The sequence below is a fragment of the Diuraphis noxia genome, unplaced genomic scaffold (assembly GCF_037042655.1).
Source record: "Diuraphis noxia isolate RWA-SAM2 unplaced genomic scaffold, SU_Dnox_SAM2 contig0003, whole genome shotgun sequence".
Taxonomy (NCBI): domain Eukaryota; kingdom Metazoa; phylum Arthropoda; class Insecta; order Hemiptera; family Aphididae; genus Diuraphis; species Diuraphis noxia.
This window is the reverse complement of record NW_028301713.1, coordinates 11,111,809-11,123,525: the sequence shown is the minus strand read 5'-3', so window position 1 is coordinate 11,123,525 and position 11,717 is coordinate 11,111,809. Positions and strand designations below refer to the sequence as shown.

At 30.4% G+C, this 11,717-nt stretch overlaps 1 pseudogene; it reads left to right on the top strand.

Moving 5' to 3' along the window:
• Positions 1-10,027: 10,027 nt before the first annotated feature.
• On the top strand, positions 10,028-11,717 carry LOC149056720 (uncharacterized; annotated as a pseudogene).

Here is an 11,717-nt window from a genome sequence, read left to right as displayed (position 1 = left end):
GCATATATACCAGGTTACTGAGGAATGGGTATCTCAAAACTGCTATGACTACTTCTACTTGTATAAATTTATGACTTTTCTAAATAAACGATGCTGCATGGGGGCTAAGTAATGTGAAAACAGTTCAACCTGATTTAAACAGGAAAAAAAAAAAAAAAAAGGCCATTGTGAGTGGGGTGGTACGGTAGTGATTATTTTTGTGTATTTATTTGTAGGTTTTTAAATTGGTAGGGTTGTAACATATGTTTGTGTATGTGTGGCAAGGATATGTTGCTAAAAATTAAGGAGGTCACGCATCCGGGAGCTAGCAACTGCGGCCGGTACGTACCGCTCAGTGTGTTTCTGCAGATTGAACGTACGACCGCGACTCACCAAGCCACAAACATGTTTTTCTTTTGTTATGAACTCCACCATGGATGCATGTATAGGTACTTCACAAAATAATATTTTAAGTTCTCCATAGTTTTTTTTTGGACAGGATTTTCGCTGCTTTCATCGTTCTGCAGTTACTAATGCCGAAATCCATAAATTTTGCATTTTTGTAAATAATTAACGCTTGTTCAAATTGCTCAAAAGATTTGAATTGGTCTCCTATTCGCAGAGCCATTTTCATCCAAAATAAATAAAATCCAGATGGCCATGGTAGGTTTTCAATGCATTCAAATAGGTGCGTTACCCCAGTACCACCAAACTGTATATACAGGTCAAAAAATATCCTATCGATTGTTATTTCATTTGTACTCATTTTGCAATCCTATTTAAAACATTTGTACACCTCTCCAAACTCGGGAAAATCAATTTTCCCGTTGCGGTACCGGCGTAACGTTACCCCAGTACCGCCATTGGCTTATATTGGTCCCACCGACTCCAAAATAGTACCAACGATTGTTATTTAATTTGTACTCATTTGTAATCCTATTTAAAACATTTGTACACCTCTCCAAACTTGCACGACATGACAAAAAAAAAATTGATCATACATTTTTATAATATTTTATATTTACCTTCAGGCAGTGAAATCAGCTCAACCAAAATATGTGTAGTAGGGTGAATTGAAGATATCCTTTGATGTCCACAGTAAACGCATTTATCTTCTGATTCTCTGAGATATTCATACAATTGTTCTTGGATTGAAAACTCGTTGAATTTATTCAATGAAATCATAAAATAAGTTGTCTCAATATCTTTTACAGAACAAAAATTATTTTGGCAATTGCTATTTCTGGTAAATGATGGCATGTCTGCCATTAATTTACTGGCCATTGATGCTGCTGTATCAGTCATATCAATGGATTTTAGCCCACCAACAAGACATTTTATTTTATCAGCAAAAAACTTCAAAACCAGTAACATCGTTCGTAGTAAATATCCTTAAAATCATTTTGTGAAATCATCTTTAATATAAACTTGGCAGTTGTATTACATGATGACTTATTAATAATGACATTTTTTAATATTAAACTGTCGGCAGCTGCTGATGCTAAAATAGATAATATTGAATCCACCGAACAAGTGTTATTCAATACCATTTTCCTACTCCAGGAACCATAATCGATTTGTTAGTAAAACTATTTCCATTCTTTAAAAGAAATATTGGAGTGATTGAACCTTTTTTTATTAAAATCGACATGTTCGAAACCTGACTGTGAAACAAGATATGAATGTGGAGATCTTTTTTTTTTATAGCTGTTTTTTTCCACATTTCTGTTGCATTATTTTCAGTCTTCTCTGAATTTTTTCTATCACAGTCTTTACATATTCTTTTCTGTCCGTAATCTTCATTATCTTCTGGTATTGAAACTGAACATCTGAAGATAGGAACGACATTTTTACAAAACATGAATTTGTGTAATCCTGTAGATGAATCTTCATTCGTAGAAGCACTACATGTTTCATTTTCGTTTAATAAAATGTCTTCTAAAATGTTCTGCTTATAATTATTATTTTTGTTTATTTTTTCAATAGTATTGCTTTCATCGATTTCAATATCAGATACATTTATATTTTTAGAGATCCTTATGATTTCATTTTCATCCTCATTCATGTCTTCCCATTCTTGAGTGTCACATTGTAAAGATGTATTATCATCTACAGAATACCTATCAATCATTAATTCTTGTCCTGCGAGTGGAGTGTATTGAACACAATTATTTTGATATTCAATAGTTGACCTATCGAGCGTGTCTGGATTATGGATTGATTCATTTTCAGTGGAAATACCATTTTCCCAATCTTGATTATCTCCTTGTATCAATGGTCACCTTTATAATAAATTATTAATTTTTCCAAGAACGAGTCTATCCTTAAGGGTAAAGATTCATTTTTGAAGAGTCTATTCTTCAATTGATTGAAGTTTCCTTCTATTCTACTACTAGAAGCAGTCTTAGTTCCATATCCAAAATTGTTGCTCATAATTCCAGACCAACATGGGAAGAATTTCATGGTATTTACTATACATGACTCTAAACTTGGAAGAAACTGCGCATTTTCAAACTGACCAATTATATTTTGGGTATTTTCTCTGGCTTGGTCTGCTATTGATTGAGCCCATTGCTTAAAGGAATCTAAAGAAGTAGAATTTGAATAATTTTCATCACCATATCCATCATCATTGGTTTGGTGGTATTCAGTATCTATTTGATCAACAAATTCCAAATAGTGTTTTTTATTTGAAATACGTTTTGAGAGGAATTTCTTTTTTTCAGCACACGGAGTATCAGCAACTGAATTACAACTTTCTGATAAAATTGGACCATCAAATTTACTTAAAATTATCGTAAAAATCGCTTCTAATATTTGCTCAGCTTCATAAACACATGTGCAAAGAATAAGGAGTCTCATCCCCCTTATAATTAACTCTTTCGTTCGGACAAATTTGGAGTATTTAACTTCTTTCCATTTATTGATGAATAATAATAATGCAATTTTCACTTACCTTAAATAGTTGTGTTTAAAATAAACTAAGAACTACTTTGATATTGTCAAACAATAAAAATGAATACACGTTACAACCACTCTGTTCTAGACGTGATGGTAAAATAACCTTCCTCAGTCCAATTATAAATTAATATTAGTATTAAGCATAAACTATTGAGTGATAATTTTATTATTAGCTATTAGCTAATAAATAACTATTTATAAACAATTAATATTATTATTTTGTATACAAGTTGTTCATCCTACATCACACGGGAATTCCGAAAGGCCGCTATTGCCATAGCCTGTTTTCCCAATGAAGTCCGTAAATACGATCAAAATTGCCCTTCATCAAAAATATGTACATACTGGCATACACGATACACACCACATAATATCATAATAGGAATAACTGGTCTTACACACGTAATCAACATTATTAGTTATTGTTTTATTTGTGTATGTATTGATATAATATATTGTACTGTTGTGAGTTGTATGTTTTATAAGTAGGTACCTACACATTTATTCAGACTCTTTACTATACGGTATCGCAAGCCGTCGCGCCTGATGTGCGAATATATTATATTTTTTTTTTTTATTTAAAGGTTTAGCAGAATTTTCAAGTGGGCACCTGCCGTAGATATCTACCATGCCCAAGTAGAGGATAGCGACCTCTTTATTTACACACCGTGACTGCCCGGAGAAAAAGAGGCACCCGTAACCGAGATTCGGACCGACGATGGTGCGCGTCGCAACCTCCGCGTTTTTCCACTGGGTCACTCCGTCCCCGAATATATTATTATAATAACACTGCCGTCGTATAGTATAAGTCCTGCCACGTTACCATTGGCATATTATTCACAATATTGTTAAAAGGTCTATACAAATTATATTGTTATATTTTTCCATCCTAGCAATGACCACGCTCGAATTGCATATTATAATAGTTAATTAAAATTTTAAATTTTAACTAAAAACCGTAGTTAATGGGTAGGTATTACGCCATAGTATAACCACATGGGTTTGATCAGAAGCAATGTACTATGAACCACTCGCATTGTATGTGAGAAACTGAGAAATAATACTACTAAGTAGCTATTATATTTATGATTAAGTAAACAGTAGTAGACTCGACGTAAGGGCCGTGGTGTCTAATGTATAAATTAGAATAGTCAATATTCTATTTTCTATTTACCTGATAGTCATTTACCATTACCACTATTATTATAAAATGTAATGATAGTATACACTTTATAAAATATAAACATATGAAATTTTGTGTTTATATTATAATAATTTCCAAATATTTTTTCTTTATGAAGGTACAGATTTTATACAGATTGTTAATTTTTTTCGTTACCTACCTATCTATCTATTTATTTTTTATTAAATCACAATATGACAAATACAATAAGTTTTACTGTCTCAAAACAGATTATATCGTTAACACATCCACGCTCTTGTCAAAATCTAACATTGTTAATGATAAATTTCATTTAAAAAACATAACCAAGTTCCTTCTTTACATAGAAAAAAAAATAATACGTACTGTCCGTTTCTGTAAATGATAACGTTCAATTAATTTCTACTATGCAGATACATAATATTTTTCATAAATAGATTACAAGCATCTATGATTAATGTTATGACTCTAAATATTTGGGGGAAAAGTATTTCAATTGTTGCAGATGTTTTCTAACCTTTTAGTGGTTAAAGTTATAATTTTTTATTTTATTAAATAGTGTTGTGCAATTCAAACAAACAAATAAATAAATACTACTGTTTTAAAAAAGTCACAACGATATCTGGTTACGTACAATACCTACTAATAATTATAAACAAGATCTCGAATAATATAACAACATTACTTTTATTAATACGAGATATGATGCTAATAATTTTCAAAAGTAGATACCTTATAAACTATGGATTTAAAATTGTTAGACATAACAATGAAACTATATTTTCTTCAGAATATAATAATATTATGCATTTATAACATTATAGTTGTCAACCAATGTACCACTGCACACTGGTGTGCCTCAAGCATTTTCTAAGTGTGCCGCTAGCATTTTATTGTATTTTATTGTTAAATTTAATGCTTTTCATGGCATAGACATTTGCCATAAATATATTGTGAATACCACAGTGTACCGTGTTAAAATAAAAAGTTTAAAAACGTTTGATTTATATTCTAACAAAAGTGTGACTTGTTATTAATCCTGAATATTATTTGGTATATTAATCTTACGAAATTTCAAAATTAAAATGTAATTATTGTAATATTTAAGATTAGGGTTGTAATGGTCCCATCAGATTCCAAGAGTAACACTTGCTATAAATTCAAAATCAATGCGGATAGTTTTTCAATCTTTGGAACTCATTTAAGAGAAACAGTTGTTGATACGGCAAACGTGGAATTGGTTCACGGGTCAATTAATTGTGTACGAATTGGTTCCCGAAAAAAAAACTTTCCAGTATACAACTGTTCAAATTGGTTCCTGAATAAAATAACTTATCGGTTTATCAGTCTACAACTCACTGTTTAAGATACGTATATTATGTACAATCGATAATCTTACAATATTTTATTAGGTTTTACGATGTCTGGGAATGTTTATAGATATGACTTTATATCTAATAGATTGATTATATTTCGTCAGTCTTGTGACAACTAACCTAGCGCTTGCGTTAAAATGGAACTGATGTTCAGTGAAAAAAATAAAAAACTCTTCGTTATTAGCGGTTCCAAATACGGATTTCAAAAACAACTATCGGGAAATATGGAACGTTAGACTTGTACAAAAAGAAAATGCAAATCGTTTTTAAAAATAAATAATTTAAAAAATATTGAAGAATGTGACCTCGAACACAATCATGAGAAAAATAGTGAAAACATATTGGACAGGCAAGCATTAAGCAATAACTTAAAAAGAAAAGATCAGGAAAATCTTGAACGTCCAACAAAATTAATTTGCAAAGGGTTACTAGTCAATGGTGATATTGAACAAGCTGTTCATGCGCATGACGCTTTTAGAGTAAGACAAAATATTCACGCTAGTCGATCAAGTAATAGTTACCTAAATTATCTAAGACTTTAACAGAACTACATGAAGCATTAGATAATCATGATATAATAACAAATCGTGGTAAAAGTTTTAAATTTATTAATGATTGTGAAAAAAAATATTATAATTTTTACTTGTTCACATAATTTAGTCTGAATAAATGGGAAGGAAATGTTGCTGGTTGAACATATCATAATAATTGAAAAGTAAATTTAACAAGGTTAATTATTGTGAAAGCTTGCGGAACCAATTCGTATGTTACCTGTAGACAACCCGGAAACCAATTCGATAATTGGGAACCAATTCGTAGTCGTCCGTTGATACAACTCTTGGGTAAAAGAACATTATGCAATACATAGTCTGACATAGAGTTAAATGAAGAAAGTCATTATTATGTAAAGTGTCCGAAGATAAACATTTCAAGCAACATATGCTTAGTATACAATTTTATTTAAGTATTGAAGTACACAGTAAGAAGTAGGTTAAGTAATTCAGAAGTCAATCATTCAACGGTTGACGTTTTTAAGATACCTATTCTAATATATTATTGTATCTACAGGATGCCCCACGGGGATCTGACAAATGAAATAACTTTTGTTCTAATCAATATTTAAAAAAAATTACATTTTTAAATAGTTACAATTTATATTTTTTTAATTATAATGTTCATACACAACGTATACTAGATCCTAATTTACCTAACAAGAATACTTATATTTAAAACAATTGTCAAAAATCAACCATTTGACTTAGATAAAATTTTCTCAAAATAAGATTAACAAATTGGCCATGTAGGTAATAAAAATAACCATTCAAATTACCGTAGTTATTAATCACTTTAGAAAAAAATTAAAGTATGAGATATTTTAGACATTGTCGAGTTTAATAATATTTATGCAAAGGTTGTTGCATATTATTAGTAATTTTAATCATATAAAATTCAGTGATAAAGATAAAACAAGTCTGAAAAAACTACCAACAGTGTATATTATGTCCTAGTTAATTTTTGATTTATCATCTGGTCATTCCAGAAGAAGAGAAAATACAAATAAGACAATAAACATAAAATATACTTACTAGCTAATGCTGTAGAAAATATACATCATATACAATGATTAATTGATAAATAAATTATATTAAATTTTAAATGTTAGTGATGTTCGTCATTGCAGGTTTTATCTACCTATACTGATAGTGAAACAGTATAAAATATTAATTACGTATGATATGTGAACTTTCATAATATTATTATATATTTATATAGCATGTCAATTATTATATTTCTACAGTCATATTTTCGAGAATTTTTAAAAATAATGTTGACATTTATTTTAATATGCTTCAAATTTGAAGGTTAGAGGTGAAGCACACGTAACCCCCCGCAACTGAAATAAGTTTCCTTCAAGGTACCTACTATGTTTTTTTATTTTTTTGTCGCACCGCCTCTATGTTCATCTATCACGCAAATAGATAGAAAAATAATTCTACAACCGTACTATTCTACGAAAACAATTTAATGAAAGAAATATTATTTTATTTTGGTATAACAACTTTGAGTTATAATTAGGTTAATAAACTTATTTGTTCAACACTTTATTCAAGAATAGTAGTAATGCATTTTTTTAGATAATCAGGTCACGACACCATTATCTTTTTAGTTTTTTATGGGGATTTTCTGTGATGGATGGACGACAAGGGGAGATAGATTATGGATTAGGTTGCTATTGAATCGTGTATGATTAAAATCTAATCTAATCAAATCTATAAATGATAAATAATCGTTTAATGACTAATTCAGTGACGATGATTAAATTAAGGTCAGAGTGAAGGGCATTATTGGAAACTACAAAACAGATCTTTAGAGATGACACGAAAAAATATAAGATGTAACCTGCAGAAATTTATGTTTTGTAAGGACCGTAGTATTGATTTCAAACCTAGTTGACCAAGCGTAACACGCTTGACACTTTTTGGGATATCCACATTAACACTAGGTACTTTCTGAAATTTCCACTTTACCATCCGTCACTTTGGGGTTATGTGCACTTTACCACCTGGACGGAAAAAGGTCGCTTTTCAACGTTTAAGGGTTATGGAAAACTTAACTTTCGATGCTGGCGTTATAAAAAATATTTTACTAACAATATAATATTGTAGGTACTCAACTTATGTTTCTGAACTTCGATTTTAATACGTGCCAATTGATCAAAAAACATTTGCTCGCGCGCAAACGACAATTAATCGAAGAACTAACATCTGCGATGATATACGTTCATTAGCTCCACCTATTTTTATGCAATAAATAATACACAGTTACAACATAACTTAACCTATGGTATATTATATTTATCTATAAATTAAATTGACATTGGAGCTAATTTATGAAATTATTAATACAAATACAATATTTAAATCTCAAACAGAATAAAATATTAATAATAAAAATAAAAATTATACGTACCTAAATTTTCTAGAAAAATATATACAATAATAATAATAAATTAGTAACTATAGAAAACTGTATTCAACAATTTCATTGCTGGACTTTCATTTTAAAATTAAGTAATAATAACAATCATTTGTTTCTGATATTAATGGCACGCGATATCGCAACATTTACCAATGCTATAATTATCTCCGCTCACTCAGCAATAGGTAAAACACAATACAAAAGAAAAAGATCAACCGTTCCATGGTTGAACGCAGAATGCAACAATATAGCAAAAGAAAATATGAAGGCATTTAGAAAATTTAAAAAATAATAATAACATAGGGGACCTAATAATATTCGAACAAATCAGAGCCAAAGCTAGAAATATACTTGAGACCAGCAAAACAAATTTATGGTGTAATACCACTAGATCTATTTCATCTCAGTCTAGCTCCATTGAGTTATGGAGCAAAATTATAATATTCAAAAGTACGCTCTTACAGCAAATTAAATTACTAATTAATGATGCCGATATAGTTACGGTACCATTCGACGTAGTTAATAAACTAGGTCACTAGGAGAAAAATTCAAATTAAATAGCAGTAATTAATAACTCGATGACGAATTCATTGCAATCAAAAATATATATGAACATAAGCGGGAAAGTGGGTATTGCTCTGCTGTACATTAGGTGGTGGGGTGGACCTCTGACTAGGGTAGGTTAGATTTGAACACAATGATAGGCATCATTGTATACGAAAAACGATTATGAACGGAGATGATTTGTCTAGGATATATTATATTTAAATATTGTCATATATTCTATTTTGAAACAATTATTTTATTTTTCAATTCAGACACATTTTGCATAAGGCATGGTTAATCTATTTTTCCAAATTCATTGCATGTAGTTATCATAATTCAGAATACCTTATATTATCATAGATATACATATACCTGGTTTGAGAATAAATCGTTATCATTACGTGATTTCATAAAAATTTAAAACTCAAACCCTCAAAACATTTTTTCTATAATGAAGCTTCAAATTTTCTATATAGCTATTTAAATCAAAACTTAGTGTTGAATTTTATAACCTTAGATAAAAATACAAACAATATTATGAATTTTGAACTACAAAATAATTCGCAAATATTAATGTTTTTGACGAATTTTTGTCAATATCTGAAATTCAAATGGTAATAAAAATTTTATTTGCATTTCCGGTGGACATTTTTTTTACGACTTGTCTATGGAAACAAACTCACAGTTCCAAACTCATTCACTCGGACTCCGGAACCCCAGTATAACTATAATGATTATTGTCATGAATTAAAAAAAAATATGCAAGAAGCTCATCAATTGGCCAAGACACAACTACAAACTAACAAGATTGAATCAAAGAATCGTTACGACCAAACGCTAAAATCTCTAACCCTAAACCCTGGTGACAAAGTAACGATACAAGAAAAACAAAGCAAAGGGAAACTAGCACCGAAATGGATAGGACCCTATATTGTTATAGAATCTCACCCAGACTCCCCAAATCCAACAATACTAAAAAAGAATAAACCAGTCACTCTGCATAGAAACCTATTAAAAAAATTTCATGAAAGGAATTAAACTATGTTTCAGAATTAATATGATCATTCTACAACCTATACAATCTTCAATCAAGAATCTCGAAAGGATTGATTTCAACAGACCATTCACATCAATGTTTAATGTAACATCCTTTGAAAAAAATCAAGGACTGTACTATGAGTCACATGGAGATATTAGATTATCACATTTCAACTGGAATTTGGTAACTTACCTCGATCTCGATACATTTATTTCGAAATACGCCATGATAATGAAATACTATGAAGCGACTACGGATATTTGTAAGAAAATGACAGAAAATTTTGGAAGCGTGGAAATCTCTAGCACTTGTGAACTATTCATACAACAGTTTTCTCGAGCAACATTACCCTACTTGAATGAAATTGACGCAAATCGTCGTAGTTTGATGTTAGCCATTGGTTATAAACAGCCATAAGACACTAGGATTCGCCGAGGATTGAGAACTGCCTTTAGGCGTGTGGCCAACGTTCTACATGGCATGTGCTCAAAAATCGACATTGAACTCATAATAAACAAAATAATAGAGTTAAATAGAACCAAAGCTAACAGCCTAAACTTGACTCCAGAGAAGATAAGAATAGCACAAACAGAAACAAACCACACTACACAGCAAATTGAAAAGCAACAACAAAAGTTGGAGGAAAACCTTCATTTCTTACAACAACAAACAAATAGTAGTATTGAAAACATTAATAAAATAGAATTTAAAACCAGAATATTAGAAGAAGCTTTTATATTTAAAGTAATATTGAACAAATATGCATATTAAACCCAGAACCTCGTAGCTGTTTTAAATGCAGCAGTAGACGGAAAATTACACACTAGTATGTTCACACCACAAAAGCTATACCGAAAATTGTTAGAAATAAAAATGGAAATACCTATCGGAAATGCTCTAAATAACCTAACTATTGGAAATTAACACTGAAACTCTAATCGAATTTCACAGAATATCAGAAATCACAATAATTCACAAAAATAATTATTTAATACATGTCATGGAAATTCCTTTAGTTTCCAGCGATGAGTATACTATGTATCACCCTATACCATTACCGATACAATACAATAATACTAATTGACCCAGAATAAGACTATATAGGATTTATCCGAGACAATGAACATTTCCTAACGTTAAAATTAGAATAATGGGAAAAATGTATACAAGCAACACCCTACAAGATCTGTAAGGACATTCAACAAATCCACCACAGTGCAGCATCCGAATTATGTGCTATCTCACTAATCACAAATCACCAACCAAGCTCAAATAATTGCAAGGTCAAGTTTTTATCCCTACATTCACCAATTTGGCATAAATTATTCCAAACTAACTCTTGGATATATTATAGTCAAACTGAGATAGGAACCATAAATTGCCAAAATTCACCACAAACATCCATATAGGAAATTCTATACTTTTCACAACTAATCGACCAATTAAGAATACCCAGTATGATATTATACCAGATAATAATAAAAATAACTTAATGAAACTTTTGGAAGAATCTGTTAAGAATGTTTTACCCCAGAACGTTACGAGCAACATCCTTATTAAAGATCTTAACCATTTAGCAAACATAGCATCTGATATTAATAAGCTTCCACACGTTTCCTCAGAACCTCTATTAATATTAAGAATTGGATTTACTATACGGGAGGCCAGGCGGTAG